Raw genomic sequence first — 12421 nt, 5'->3', positions numbered from 1 at the left:
TAAATTCATGTATTAGAGACCTGCGTGTCTCATCAAAAAGGGGTTGTAATTATTCTTTTATTTTTGAATTTTATCTAGGATGTAATCTGTGATGTATGATGCATGTCGATGGTTGATCGATGCACGCCTCCTGCAAGCAAGCTTTGCACGGATCAAGATCATAGGTTGATTTAAGATGGATCAAGGAGTTGATTACAATTGAACCTAAGGGATCAAGATCAAGTCAAGAGTTGAAGACAATCAAACCAATTGACTGCATGTGCTTGTACTATGACCCATCCTGGATCCATGATCATCACCAGTTACATTTACTTTCTTATATATTTGCCTGGATGTTTAATGTTTATGCCTATGCATAGCACGTAGATGGATGTGTGCATGAGATGCGAATAGTCAATCGAAAGAGACCTAAACTAAAACCTCCTCAATCAAGTCGAGAGTGAACCAACATGAGCGAGTCATATTAGATTAATTGATCTAATTGGTGTCTAGAAAAGCATGAAAGGTGGTTACTTAATTAGGACCTTAATCTCTGAGTAAGGGGAGCCTCCCACCTGCTTACCTGGCCAATTGTTCGATTACCTCTTATGAAGAGCTCAAGTTGCAAACACTAAGACATCATTAACCAATATTAAGTCCATAGGTCTTCCACTGTAGTAGAGCTGCTAAGGTCTTTCTGGTGTTGACTTGTCTCGGCTGGACACAATGGGCAAGTTGCATCGGGGGGCTGGACCTCTCTATAGACATGAGATATTGTAGGGGTAAAGGTGGGGTTGGGCATCAATAACTGTTAGGTGAGGATCCAATGACGACTTTATTTCTACGGTTATACGGTGGGTCTGACTTAACTAAAGAATGGGACCAATAACTGTTAGGTGAGGTTTTAATGACTTAGAGACCAAGTTGCACTGCAACATGCTTGAGAGGCATTGTATAAGAGTTGTACACTCATCTATTTATGTGTCACCAATAACTGTTAGGTGAGGTGGCATGTAAATCGGTGGGACCGCAGTACCCACTAGAAATCCTAGTCATGTAGGATTTCTGTTTTCCTACCAGGGGAGTGTGAGGAATTCGAGAAAATAGTGGGAGGTACATTTGTTCGAAAAGACCCTAGAACAAATTAGGATCAAGTGCAAAAATCTAACTAGAATCTTTACTCTCTGCAGATCACAATATCAACCTCAAACCCTTTGACCCGTATTCTGGAGACCAACCGACTGACCGGTACCAATTACAGAGACTGGCTTAGAAATCTCAAAATTATTTTAAGTTGCGAGAAAATAGGCTATGTACTCGACAATGATATCCCCACATTACCAGCACGTCGACCGCTGATTGGTGTGCGACGCATGAAAAGTGAACAGACGATGACATTAGGGTCAAGTGCTATATCATGGCATCCTTGTCCAATGAACTCCAATGCTAGCATGAAAATATAAAGACTGCTAGGGACATACTGGCACACCTGCAAGAGTTGTATGGTGAACAGAGTCGCACAGCTCGTTTTGAAGTGTCCAAGAGGCTCTTCAAGGCAAAGATGCGCGAGGGGCAGTCTGTCCATGATCACGGTCTGACTATGATCAAGGACCTAGAGGAGCTTGAGAAGCTCGATATGAACATGCACAAGGAATTGCAAGTAGATCTGATCCTTCAATCCCTTTCTGATTTATTTGGACAGTTTATAGTAAACTACCACATGAATAAGATTGAATGCACTAAGACTGAACTGTTAAACATGTTGGTAACTGCTAAGGGAGCCTTGAAAGGTTGAAGGGGCAATGTCCTTGCTGTTGAGTTGACTTCTGGTTCCAAGAGAAAGTCTACTTAGGAGAAAAAGAAGCCTGCAAAGAAGCAGAAGAAAGGCAAAAAGCCAAAGAAGGAAGTTCAAAAGAAAAAGACTAATGACAAAGAAAAATGTTTCCACTGCAATGTCGATGGCCACTGGAAGAGGAACTGCCCTTCATACCTCGAGAGCCTGAAGAACAAGAAGGCAGACACACCTTCAGAAGGTATGTTAGACTTGCTCGTAATTGAAACTAACCTTACGGTTTTCTCTACTTCTAGTTGGATTATAGATTCTGGTTCTATTGCTCATTTGTGTACTACTATGCAGGGTCTAAAAAAAAGTAGAAGGCTGGCGGAAGGTGCGGTAACCCTTCGGGTTGGCAACGGGGCAAAAGTTGCTGCTGTGGCTGTGGGCACCTACCCTCTGCGACTACCGTCTGGTTTTAGTTTATTACTTAGAGACTGTTATTATGTACATGCTGCTAATAGAAATTTGATTTCTGTTTCATGTCTAGCATAGGATGGTCATATTTTTACATTTGACAAAGACTGCTGTTCTATTTATTTCAGAAATAAAATAGTCGCACGTGGTTTTATGATTGACAGTCTCTACCATTTGCATATGGATGTGTCTGTAAATGTGTCTAAGCAAGAAGTGAGTGCCAAAGGATCCAAGAGATCCAGGGATGAGATAAACCAAAAATAATTGTGCCACCTCAGACTTGGCCATATTGGAGAGGATAGAATGAACAAAATGGATAAAGATGGGCTTCTAGGCTCATTGACTTCCGAGTCATATCCAGTTTGCGAGTCCTATCTTCAAGAAAAAATGGCTAGATTGCCCTTTGTAGGACATGGGGAGAGGACCACTGAAATACTTATCCTGGTACATATAGATGTGTGTGGCCCATTCGATGTTCTAGCCAGAGGTCGTTATTTGTACTTCATTACTTTTACCGATGATTATTTACAGTATGGATATGTGTATCTAATGAGACACAAATCTGAATCTTTTGAAAAGTTCAAGGAGTTCAGGAATGAAGTAGAAAAACAAACCTGAAAATCTCTTAAGGCTCTTCGATCGGATCGAGGAGGAGAATACCTTAGTGAAGAATTTCGGGACTATCTCAAGAAGAATGGCATAGTCTCACAATGGACTCCTCCAGGTACACTTCAACTCAACGGGGTGTCAGAGAGGAGAAATCGGACTCTATTGGATATGGTCCGGTCCATGATGAGCTTCACTGATTTACCTATGTTTCTTTAGGGAGATGCCTTACTTACCGCAATTTATCTACTGAATAGAATTTCCTCTAAATCCGTTCCTACCACACCGTATGAGATATGGCATGGTAAGAAGCCAAGTCTTGGTCATCTCAAGATTTGGGGATGTCCGGCCCACGTCAAGCGACTACAGGCGGACAAGCTAGAGGCTAGGACCATAAGTGCTCGTTTTATAGGATATCCTAAAGAGTCATTAGGATATAATTTTTACGTCTCAGAGAATCACAATGTGTTTGTGAGCCGACATGCCATCTTCTTGGAAAAAAAGTTTATCCTTGATAGAGGCAGTGGGAGGAAAATTGAGCTTGAAGAGAAAGTCTCCGAAAAGCAACGAGTCATGGATCCTATAGAACCCATTCATACAGAGCCAGTACACGTTGTTCCTCCACCTCACAAATCTAGTAGGGTCTCCCATCCTCCTGATAGATACTTAGGTATGCTTGAAGAGGATACTAAGGAAATGTTCCTCATGGGAGATAGGGAACACATAGAGGATCCCAAAACCTACAACGAGGCGATATCAGATATCGATTCCGAGAAATGGCTGGAAGCTATGAAGTCAGAGTTAGACTCCATGCATTCCAACCAAGTCTGGACTTTAGTGGATACACCAGAAGGTATTGTACCTATTGGATGCAAATGGATCTACCAAAAGAAGATAGGTTCGGATGGAAAGGTAGAGACCTATAAGGCAAGGCTAGTAGCGAAAGGGTATAGTCAACGCGAAGGCATTGACTATCAGGAGACCTTTTCACCTGTAGCCATGCTGAAATCCATTCGAACATTGCTTGCCATTGCAGCATTTCATGATTATGAAATTTGACAGATGGATGTGAAAACTGCTTTCCTGAATGGATATCTTGATGAAGATATCTATATGGATCAGCCTTTGGGTTTCACTTCCAATGACGAAGATCACAAGGTCTGCAAGCTGCAAAGATCCATTTATGGACTAAAGCAAGCATCTCGGAGTTGGAACACTCGATTCAATGATGCAATCAAAACATTTGATTTCATCAAGAACGAAGAGGAACCGTGTGTTTACAAGAAGGTTAGTGAGAGTGCTGTCGTATTTCTCGTAGTGTACATGGACGACATCCTCCTGATAGGAAATAATATTTCCATGCTAACCTCGGTCAAACTCTGGTTGTCAAAAGAATTCTCCATGAAAGACCTTGGGGAAGCATCCTATATTTTGGGAATAAAGGTCTATAGAGATAGATCTAAAAGGATGCTTGGCCTATCACAGAAGATGTACATAGAGGAAGTGCTGAAAAGGTTCAGTATGGCCAATGGTGGTATGGTGAATTGAAAAAGTTCTAAACAACCGATCATTGCTGATTCTACTATGGAATTTGAATATATCGCCGCCTCTAAAGCTGCTAAGGAAGGCTTCTGGTTCAAAAAATTTATTGCGAAATTGGATGTAATGTCATCAGATACTATAACACTCTACTGCGATAATAATGGTGCCATAGCTCTTGCTAAGGAGCCAAGGTCTCATCAGAAGTCCAAGCATATAGATCGGTCCACCTCATACGCGACTATGTTGAGAAAAAGTATGTCGATGTGCAGAGAGTAGACTCTGCGGACAACGTGGCGGACCCTTTCACTAAGCAGCTGAGTCTGCAAAAGACTGAAGCCCACCCCGAGAAGATGGGACTTAGATATATAACTGATTGGCTTTAGTGCAAGTGGGAGATTGTTAGATGTATGCCCTAGAAGCCAATCTGGCTGACACATTATTAATTTTAGGACATAATTTTGTACTTGACTATTTATTATTGAATAAATAAAAGGCATCTTTTTCATTCATATTATTTATGTGTCTATGAATCGTCCAAGAATTAATAAGATGATAATGCATATTCTTAAGAGTTAAGAATTTGAGCCATGCATCATTGGTGATTAATTTCTGAATGCTCCTGATCAATGGATCATCACGAGGACGGTGATCGATCCGATGAGATCAGTGTACACATTGCTTTCCTTATGGATGAACGAGACTTGAGTCCACGGTGTGGCGACACTGAAGTAATAGTGCAGGTGCTTGTTAAAGAACAAGGGTACTGAGCGTGACCAAGACTTGGATGTCGATCCACTCGTCAGAGACTTGCTTGATGTTGCAGTAGTGTGACTGGTCCTTTGACCTGCGGTGCTTCGGCTACTCATAGTGAGGTTATTGTAGTTTGACTACACGTATACATGGTCTCTAGGCATACGGGTCCATGCAGTGTAGATTGGCTGCAATAGGTTTACTGTAGGAGTAAGGTATGCACCTATATAGAATCTATCGACCTTGGTAGATAAGGAGAGATCCTATGTGATTTATAAGACTGAGTTCGTAAGACCTCGGCCGGGGCAGTATACACAGTGGAGAAAGAGTTTTTCATTCTCGAACTTAAGTCGAAGGAATCTTGACATATGACAGACAATGGGGTTTGACGAGTTGTCCATGACCTCCATCCTGTAGAGATCTACGATAGAAGGACTGTATCATACGATAACTGCACCTAGAGGTTCATCATTCCATTCTGCTGGGTAGCCACTACATGCTGCTAGGTGTCACTGGTGGATGGTGAGACTCACAGGGAATATCTTGATGATCGATAAAGCCTAATGAGTTGAGTTGGAACTGTTCCAACCCATTGAAAGGAGTTTTCAATGATATTGTGATAGAGATCTCAATGTATCTCACTACCAGTCAGAATAGAACCTATGGGGTCACACACACTAGAGGTATTGATCGATCAGATGGTTGAAATGTGATTATGAATCACGAGTAATCAATTCGATTGATAATCAGTTGAAGAAGGAACAATGAAAATTGATCAATTGGACTTAAAACAAGAATCCTACCTGGAGTAGGATTCCTATAGTCCTAATTGGATTAGGACTGAGATTCCTACTTGGACTAGGACTGGGAGTCCTACTTAGAGTAGGATTCCTATAATCCTAATTAGATTAGGATTTTGAATTCAATTTGGATTCCTACTTAGAGTAGAATTCCTAGAAGTCCTAATTAGATTAGGACTTTGGATTCCAATAAGAGTCCTAATTGGATTAGGACTAAAATTAATTAAATCCTAATTGGATTAAGATTTCTTAAGTCCTAATTAATTATTAATCTAATGAATGAAGATGACTCCTAATTGGGTTAGGATTGAAGAGTTCAATTGTGTCATAGTTCATTCAAGTTCTAATTGGATTAGAACTAGTATGGATTAAATCCGAAATTGGTTCACCCTTGAACTAAGCCTAATTAGATTAGGGCTTAGCCACATTAGGGCCTCCCAATCCTCCTTAGAGGAGGATTAGGGTTAACCATGAGGGAGAGGCGCATGCCCCTCCTCCTTTCTCTCCTTGGTGCGGCATGAAGAGAGGGGCCGGAGCCCCTCTTAGGAAAGTAGTCAGGAGCTCCTAAATGTTAGGAGCTCCACATGCTTATAAAAGGAGTTGTGGGCAGCACCTAGGGATTATTGAAACCCTCCTCCTTGTGGCCGTACCCCTCCTCTTTCCTCTTGGTTTCAGCCGCAAGCAAGGTGAGAAGAAAAGAAAGCTTGGCGGCCTCCCCCCTCCTCCTTTGCTTCATCCGACGCAAGGGAAAGAAAAAGGCTGCAAGGTGCTTTGATTCTTCTTCAAGTTTTCATCCTTCTTCTTCCTCCTCCCAAGCACAATCAAGGGTTGATTCAAAGGGAGGAAATCAGCCATCCAAAGTTGTCTCTGTGATAAGTGCTAAATAATATACAAATTTATCTATTTTACATAGCACTTATTATTATTGTTATGCACATATTTTAAATATTAACAGAAGAAAATGTGTTTCCCCTCGTCATTGCATTTTAATAAATTATTAGAGGTAATTCAAGTTTGATTTAATTTTCTATATTAATTTAGTCTAATGTGTGTGCAGGTCGAGTCATCCCATTCACGAACTAGTCCCAATCTGTTCCATGTGTGGACTACTACCTCCCACATGTGCATGAAGCTACCCATTCCTTTGTCCACGTCATATTTTCCGTGTGCACCAAGCTTCCCAACTTAGCAAAACAAAGGCCTCTCCCATTTTCTCCATGTGTCCAAACTTCCTTTATTTTAGATTCAGAACAAAGCCCTTCCAACCTACCCGAGTGGACCCCAACCACTTTTCTAAAAAAGGAAGAAGAAATATAAATAATAAAAAATTCACATATCCTACTCATTCCCGTATTCATCTTCCATGTCAATTTCTTTTATCTTCTCCTCCCCTGTTTTGGAACAAGCCGCATGATCATCCTTTCCGCATCCAATCTAGCGCCCAAAGATTTTATCCCAGCTCACGAATCATTTCTTTCCCCTGTTCCACGTCCTCCCCTCCCCCTCCTTCGCGATTCAAAGCTCAACCTCCAGCCATCCCGAGCTTCACGAATCTTCTCCGCATCCTCCCAGCGTATTCCCTCCTTCCATGAATAACTCCCAGCCCAGCCGTACCCTTGATGGCCCCCGGATCACGTTAAATAAAGAATCAGAACCCCTGTTTCAAGATCCTCTCCGCTTCACCGAGCCTCATCTTCGCCCAGATTCATTCCAAGAAGAAATCCTTTCTCCTTCCCAGCGCTGAAACAGGGGAGACCTTCTTCCCAAATCAGCCAGCCGGTGACTTCTTTCCTTCCCAGCACACCGAAGCAAATCATCCCGGATTCCTCCCATTCAACCGCACCAGAGCATCCCGTGATCACCCTCGTCCTCCCAGATTTCTTGCTCCAGACTTGATTTCCTCCCAGCCGATCACGTCCAAAAAAAATGGAATCCCCTATTTCAAGATCAGATCGCGTCCCAGCACATCCGCAGCCTTCCTCTCGGCCGCATCCTCTGTGCATCTCAGCGTGATCAATTGTTATTCACGTTCCACCAAATCCAGATCCTTTTCCGCATTGAAGAAGCATCGGATCACGTCCCCTGCCCGCAAGGATCCAGCCTTCAACTCTTCTTCGCGATCAACAAATCAGCTACCGGATCAACACCTTCCGTCTCTGCTCCCATCCGCAAAGCCAAGATCCAGTTTTTTTCCCCATATGAATTAACTTCATATCCCCCGGATCCAGTCACCCAGCTGGAGCAAATCAGCTCTGCGGAGAATTGAATTTATTTTGAATGAAATCATGAGGAAAAGAGGGCTATAAAAAGGCCACAGTTTGAAGAACAGAGGAGGAGCCTCTGTTCGGAAGAGAAAGAAATAAAAAAAGAGAGAAAGGAGGGGGGGAAAGAGAATAGTTTGTGATATATTGGGAATAATGGGAGGTGAAGGCTTTCATTTGAAGATGGGAGGTCGTCCGGAAGCCATGCTCGGCTAAACGTCTAGTCTAGGGCTTGATGAAGCCCTAGCAACGTTATAGGGCATTGTAGTTCTTATTTTCTTTATTATTTTGGAGCTTGTTTAAATTCTTATTATCAATAAAAAATCCTTTTATGATGTTTAAACTTTAAGCATGCTATTTATTATTCATGTTTGCTAAAGTAGTCTAAGATGATCCATGCCTAGGAAGATAAGGTGTATTGCACCCTAGGTTAGCATAGTTAGGTAGACACTTCTTGCTATATCGAAGATGGATTTTCTTAAAACTCTTTATGTTTTTATTTTAAAAGGCTTGTAGCCAATTTGCATGCCTCTCCAAAAGATAAAAATTAAGAACACAGTCCCTAATGCAATGCTACACGGTGGATTCCAAACCCTAGATCTATTTACTTTGATAAATTTCAATTCGTACTCATAGATTAATTCAGTATAATTAAGTTAGCAAACTCTTCTTCTTAATTTACTTTTAAAAGAAAAATAACTTGTCTCCAATTCCTGTGGACCGACACCCGTAATCACTATCCTACAGGATACGTGCTATTGCGTGGTTTATTTTCAAAATTGAAAGAACCGATCAATTTTTAGCGCCGTTGCCGGGGATTGCTAGCATAGTTATTTTTTCTATCATTAAAAAAAAATGTTAATTAAAAAAACTTTCAAAAAAACATTTATATATCTAAAATAAAATAAAAAAATTGTTTTCTATTATTGTTACTTTTCTTATCTCCTTTTTCTCTTCTACTAATTTTTTTTCTTTTTTAATTTTTCTTTTGGTCTTATTTGATCAGGAATCGAAGAGGAGATCTAGGCTATCAAAAAGGAATGCTTTAGAGGTTTGCCTAAAAAAAATTTAAAATTGCTGGAGAAATTCCCTTTGGTAACCTCTAAACCTTTCTTGTTTAAATTGATTATTACCTTGAAATTTTATGGTGATTGTTTGATTTTAATTTCAGCAAAATTGTGAATGCATGCCTAATACACATACACCAATTAATCTACACTTAGTAAGGGCAATCACCCCAACGAGATAAGAGCCGGATTTCATCACCGGACTCTTGCCCAACTTAGGTGAACTCAATCTCACATAGTGTCACTTTAATTAAAATCAATTAGACGTTGGCTCCTAGGGACATTCGAGCTCAATAGGACGAAGATGACCGAAAGTTGCACCAATTTCGCTCTGTGGCTTAGTTGATGTCTAGGCAAGCTTTGTCCCTATAAGGAAGACAGTTCATCTGTTCGAGGCAAGTGGGTTTTAAGTGGGACCTTTGCGAATGCATCGTGACCCCTCCACTTACCTGGGAGCTTACCTGGTCAACTCGGTTCATTAGACCGGATTGGAGGCTTAGGTGCCCTCTTCAAACCAGTTAGAAGCTGTCTAGTGATTTTAGGACAAATACCAGGATTTATGTCTTTTTTTTTTCTTTTATTGCATGCTTGATTGATCAAGTACTAGTGTATGTAAGGGAGTCGTTCTAGAGTACGTGACCTATTACCTTTTGACCCTGAAATAGAACGGACCCTTAGAAATATTCGAGCTGAGATCAGAACAATAGAATCATCCCCACCTCTTGAGATGGCTGAAGAACAACCCAAACTCCTGAGGGAGTACTTTACTCCCACCATTTACACTTTCCCATCTTGTATTCGATTACCTGAAGTAGCAGCTGTACAATACGAAATAAAGTCTAGTGTGATCCAAATGCTCCCATCTTTTTATGGGTTCACCAACGAAGAACCATATAAACACCTAGATGAATTTCTTGAGATTTGCACCACAGTCAAGATTCAGAACTTCACTGATGATGCTCTGAAACTTAGATTATACCCTTTCTCCCTTAAAAAATAGAGCCAAACAAGGGCTGAATTCTTTAGAAGCTAACTCAATTCGTTCTTGGGATCAAATGCAACAAGAATTCCTTAAAAAATACTTTTTCATAGGAAGAACGAACCAGTTTAGACGTGCCATTACAAGCTTCTCCCAAACTGAGAGAGAAGAATTTCATGAAACTTGGAAGAGATTTAGGGACCTAATCCGTAAATGCCCTCATCATCAAATACCTAAGTGGCAACTAGGGCAATGTTTTTATGACGGATTGACTGAACGAAACCGTTAGATGATCGATGCTGCATGCGGGGGGACTTTCATGCTTCAAAATGAGCATGAAGCATGGCAATTATTTGAAAATCTTAATGAAAACTCCCTTCACCATGCTTCCTGTTCTCGTCAAGTACCTCCGAGTTCTCAAAGAAAAGGGACCATTTGTGAAATAAGTCATTCTATGGACCTGTCTAGCAAGGTAGATGCATTGTCCCATAAGATCGACCAACTGATGATAGGAGGACATGTCATTAGCTCTTCCCAAGCACAAGTGTGTGCTATCTGTTCTAGCCCATCGCATCCTATTCATGAGTGCCCCTCAGCACCCCAATTCTCCGAACTCGTGCAAGAACACATCAATGCTGCTCAAACACAACCCAGACCGGGTAATGATCCATTTTCCAATACATATAATTCGGGATGGCAGAATCATCCAAATTTTTCTTGGAGGCAACAAGCTTCGAATACTACCCAACCCTACTCCCAAAATTTTCAAAACCCTCAGAATTTTCATCTCTACCGTCCCTCAACTCAATTTCAACACCCTCCTCCTCCAACCCAAAGAAATACAGCCTTTGAGGAGAAAGTGTTGACTGCCCTTCCAGGTTTGGAGGCAAACACACAACTATTGCACTCTCACACGCAATCGATTGCTAAGCTAGAATTCCAAATGGTCAACTAACCAATGCATTAAACAAGCGAGAGGAAGGTAAGCTTCCAAGTCAACCAATGAGTAATCCTAGGGGACAATACGTGGCTCAAGAAACTCGACTAAATCATGAGCAAGCCAATGCTTTGACTACCCTAAGGAGTGGACGTATAATAAATAATAAGGTTGGGGAGGGTAACAATAAGGAAGGTGAAGAAGAGGAGAGGAATGTATCATATGAAAACCCAAAACCTTCTTCAGTTAGTCCACCATCTGCCACAACCCACATTCCAAAGGCTCCATTCCCTGAAGCACTTAATGCACCCTCTCCCTTTGGCAAGAAGGGAACTTCATTAGAAGAGATGATGGAGGTCTTCAAACAAGTTAAAATCAACCTCCCACTCCTTGATGCCATCAAACAAGTTCCCTCCTATGCCAAATTTCTCAAAGACCTTTGCACCCAAAAGCGGAAATCTAGGACACATGTGCCTAAAAAGGTCCTCCTAACTGAGCAGGTAAGTTCCATTCTCCAACACAACACCCCTCCAAAGTTCAAAGATCCTGGTGCTCCCACTATTTCCTGTGTCATAGGAAATAACTCCATCGACCGAGCACTCTTAGATCTAGGGGCAAGTGTGAATCTTCTACCCTATTCAGTCTATGAAAAATTTGGATTAGGTGAATTAAAACCTACCTCGGTGTCCTTACAATTGGCTGATCGATCTGTGAAGATACCACAGGGGATAATTGAAGATGTTGTTGTCAAGGTAGACAAATTCTATTTTTCAGTAGATTTTATCATCCTTGACATGGAACATGTGCCCAACCTTAAAAAACAAATCCCTGTGATTCTTGGTCGTCCCTTTTTAGCTACAGCCAATGCATGTATCAATTATAGAACTGGGACAATGGATATATCATTTGGGAACATGAAAATTAAGTTGAATGTGTTTTATGCCGCTGACCAACATGTGAGGAAAGACGGGTGTTGCCTAATTGATGAAATGGATGATCTTGTAGAGGAAGCCCTTCCCTATATCTTAGCAGATGACCCCCTAGAGGCATGCTTGGCCCATTTTGACATTGACAACTTTGACATAGACAAGGCCATAGAAGAAGTCAACATCTTACTCGACAATCAATCTCCCATGAGTTCCCTTCCTTGGAAGATCCGACCTGAACCTCTTCCCCCCATTGCTAGCGCACCACTTTGTCCTTCCATTGATTCTCCACCTAAACTTGAGTTAAAGCCACTTCCGACAAC

General features: G+C 41.4%; 1 non-coding gene across 1 annotated transcript; it reads right to left on the bottom strand.

The window, feature by feature from the left end:
• Window positions 1-10360: 10360 nt before the first annotated feature.
• Window positions 10361-10466, bottom strand: LOC120104843. The gene has a single exon (XR_005507198.1). It is a non-coding gene; the product is annotated as a small nucleolar RNA R71 (small nucleolar RNA).
• Between the last annotated feature and the right edge of the window lie 1955 nt (window positions 10467-12421).

The sequence above is a fragment of the Phoenix dactylifera genome, unplaced genomic scaffold, assembly GCF_009389715.1.
Source record: "Phoenix dactylifera cultivar Barhee BC4 unplaced genomic scaffold, palm_55x_up_171113_PBpolish2nd_filt_p 000120F, whole genome shotgun sequence".
Taxonomy (NCBI): domain Eukaryota; kingdom Viridiplantae; phylum Streptophyta; class Magnoliopsida; order Arecales; family Arecaceae; genus Phoenix; species Phoenix dactylifera.
This window is presented reverse-complemented; position numbering and strand designations above follow the sequence as displayed.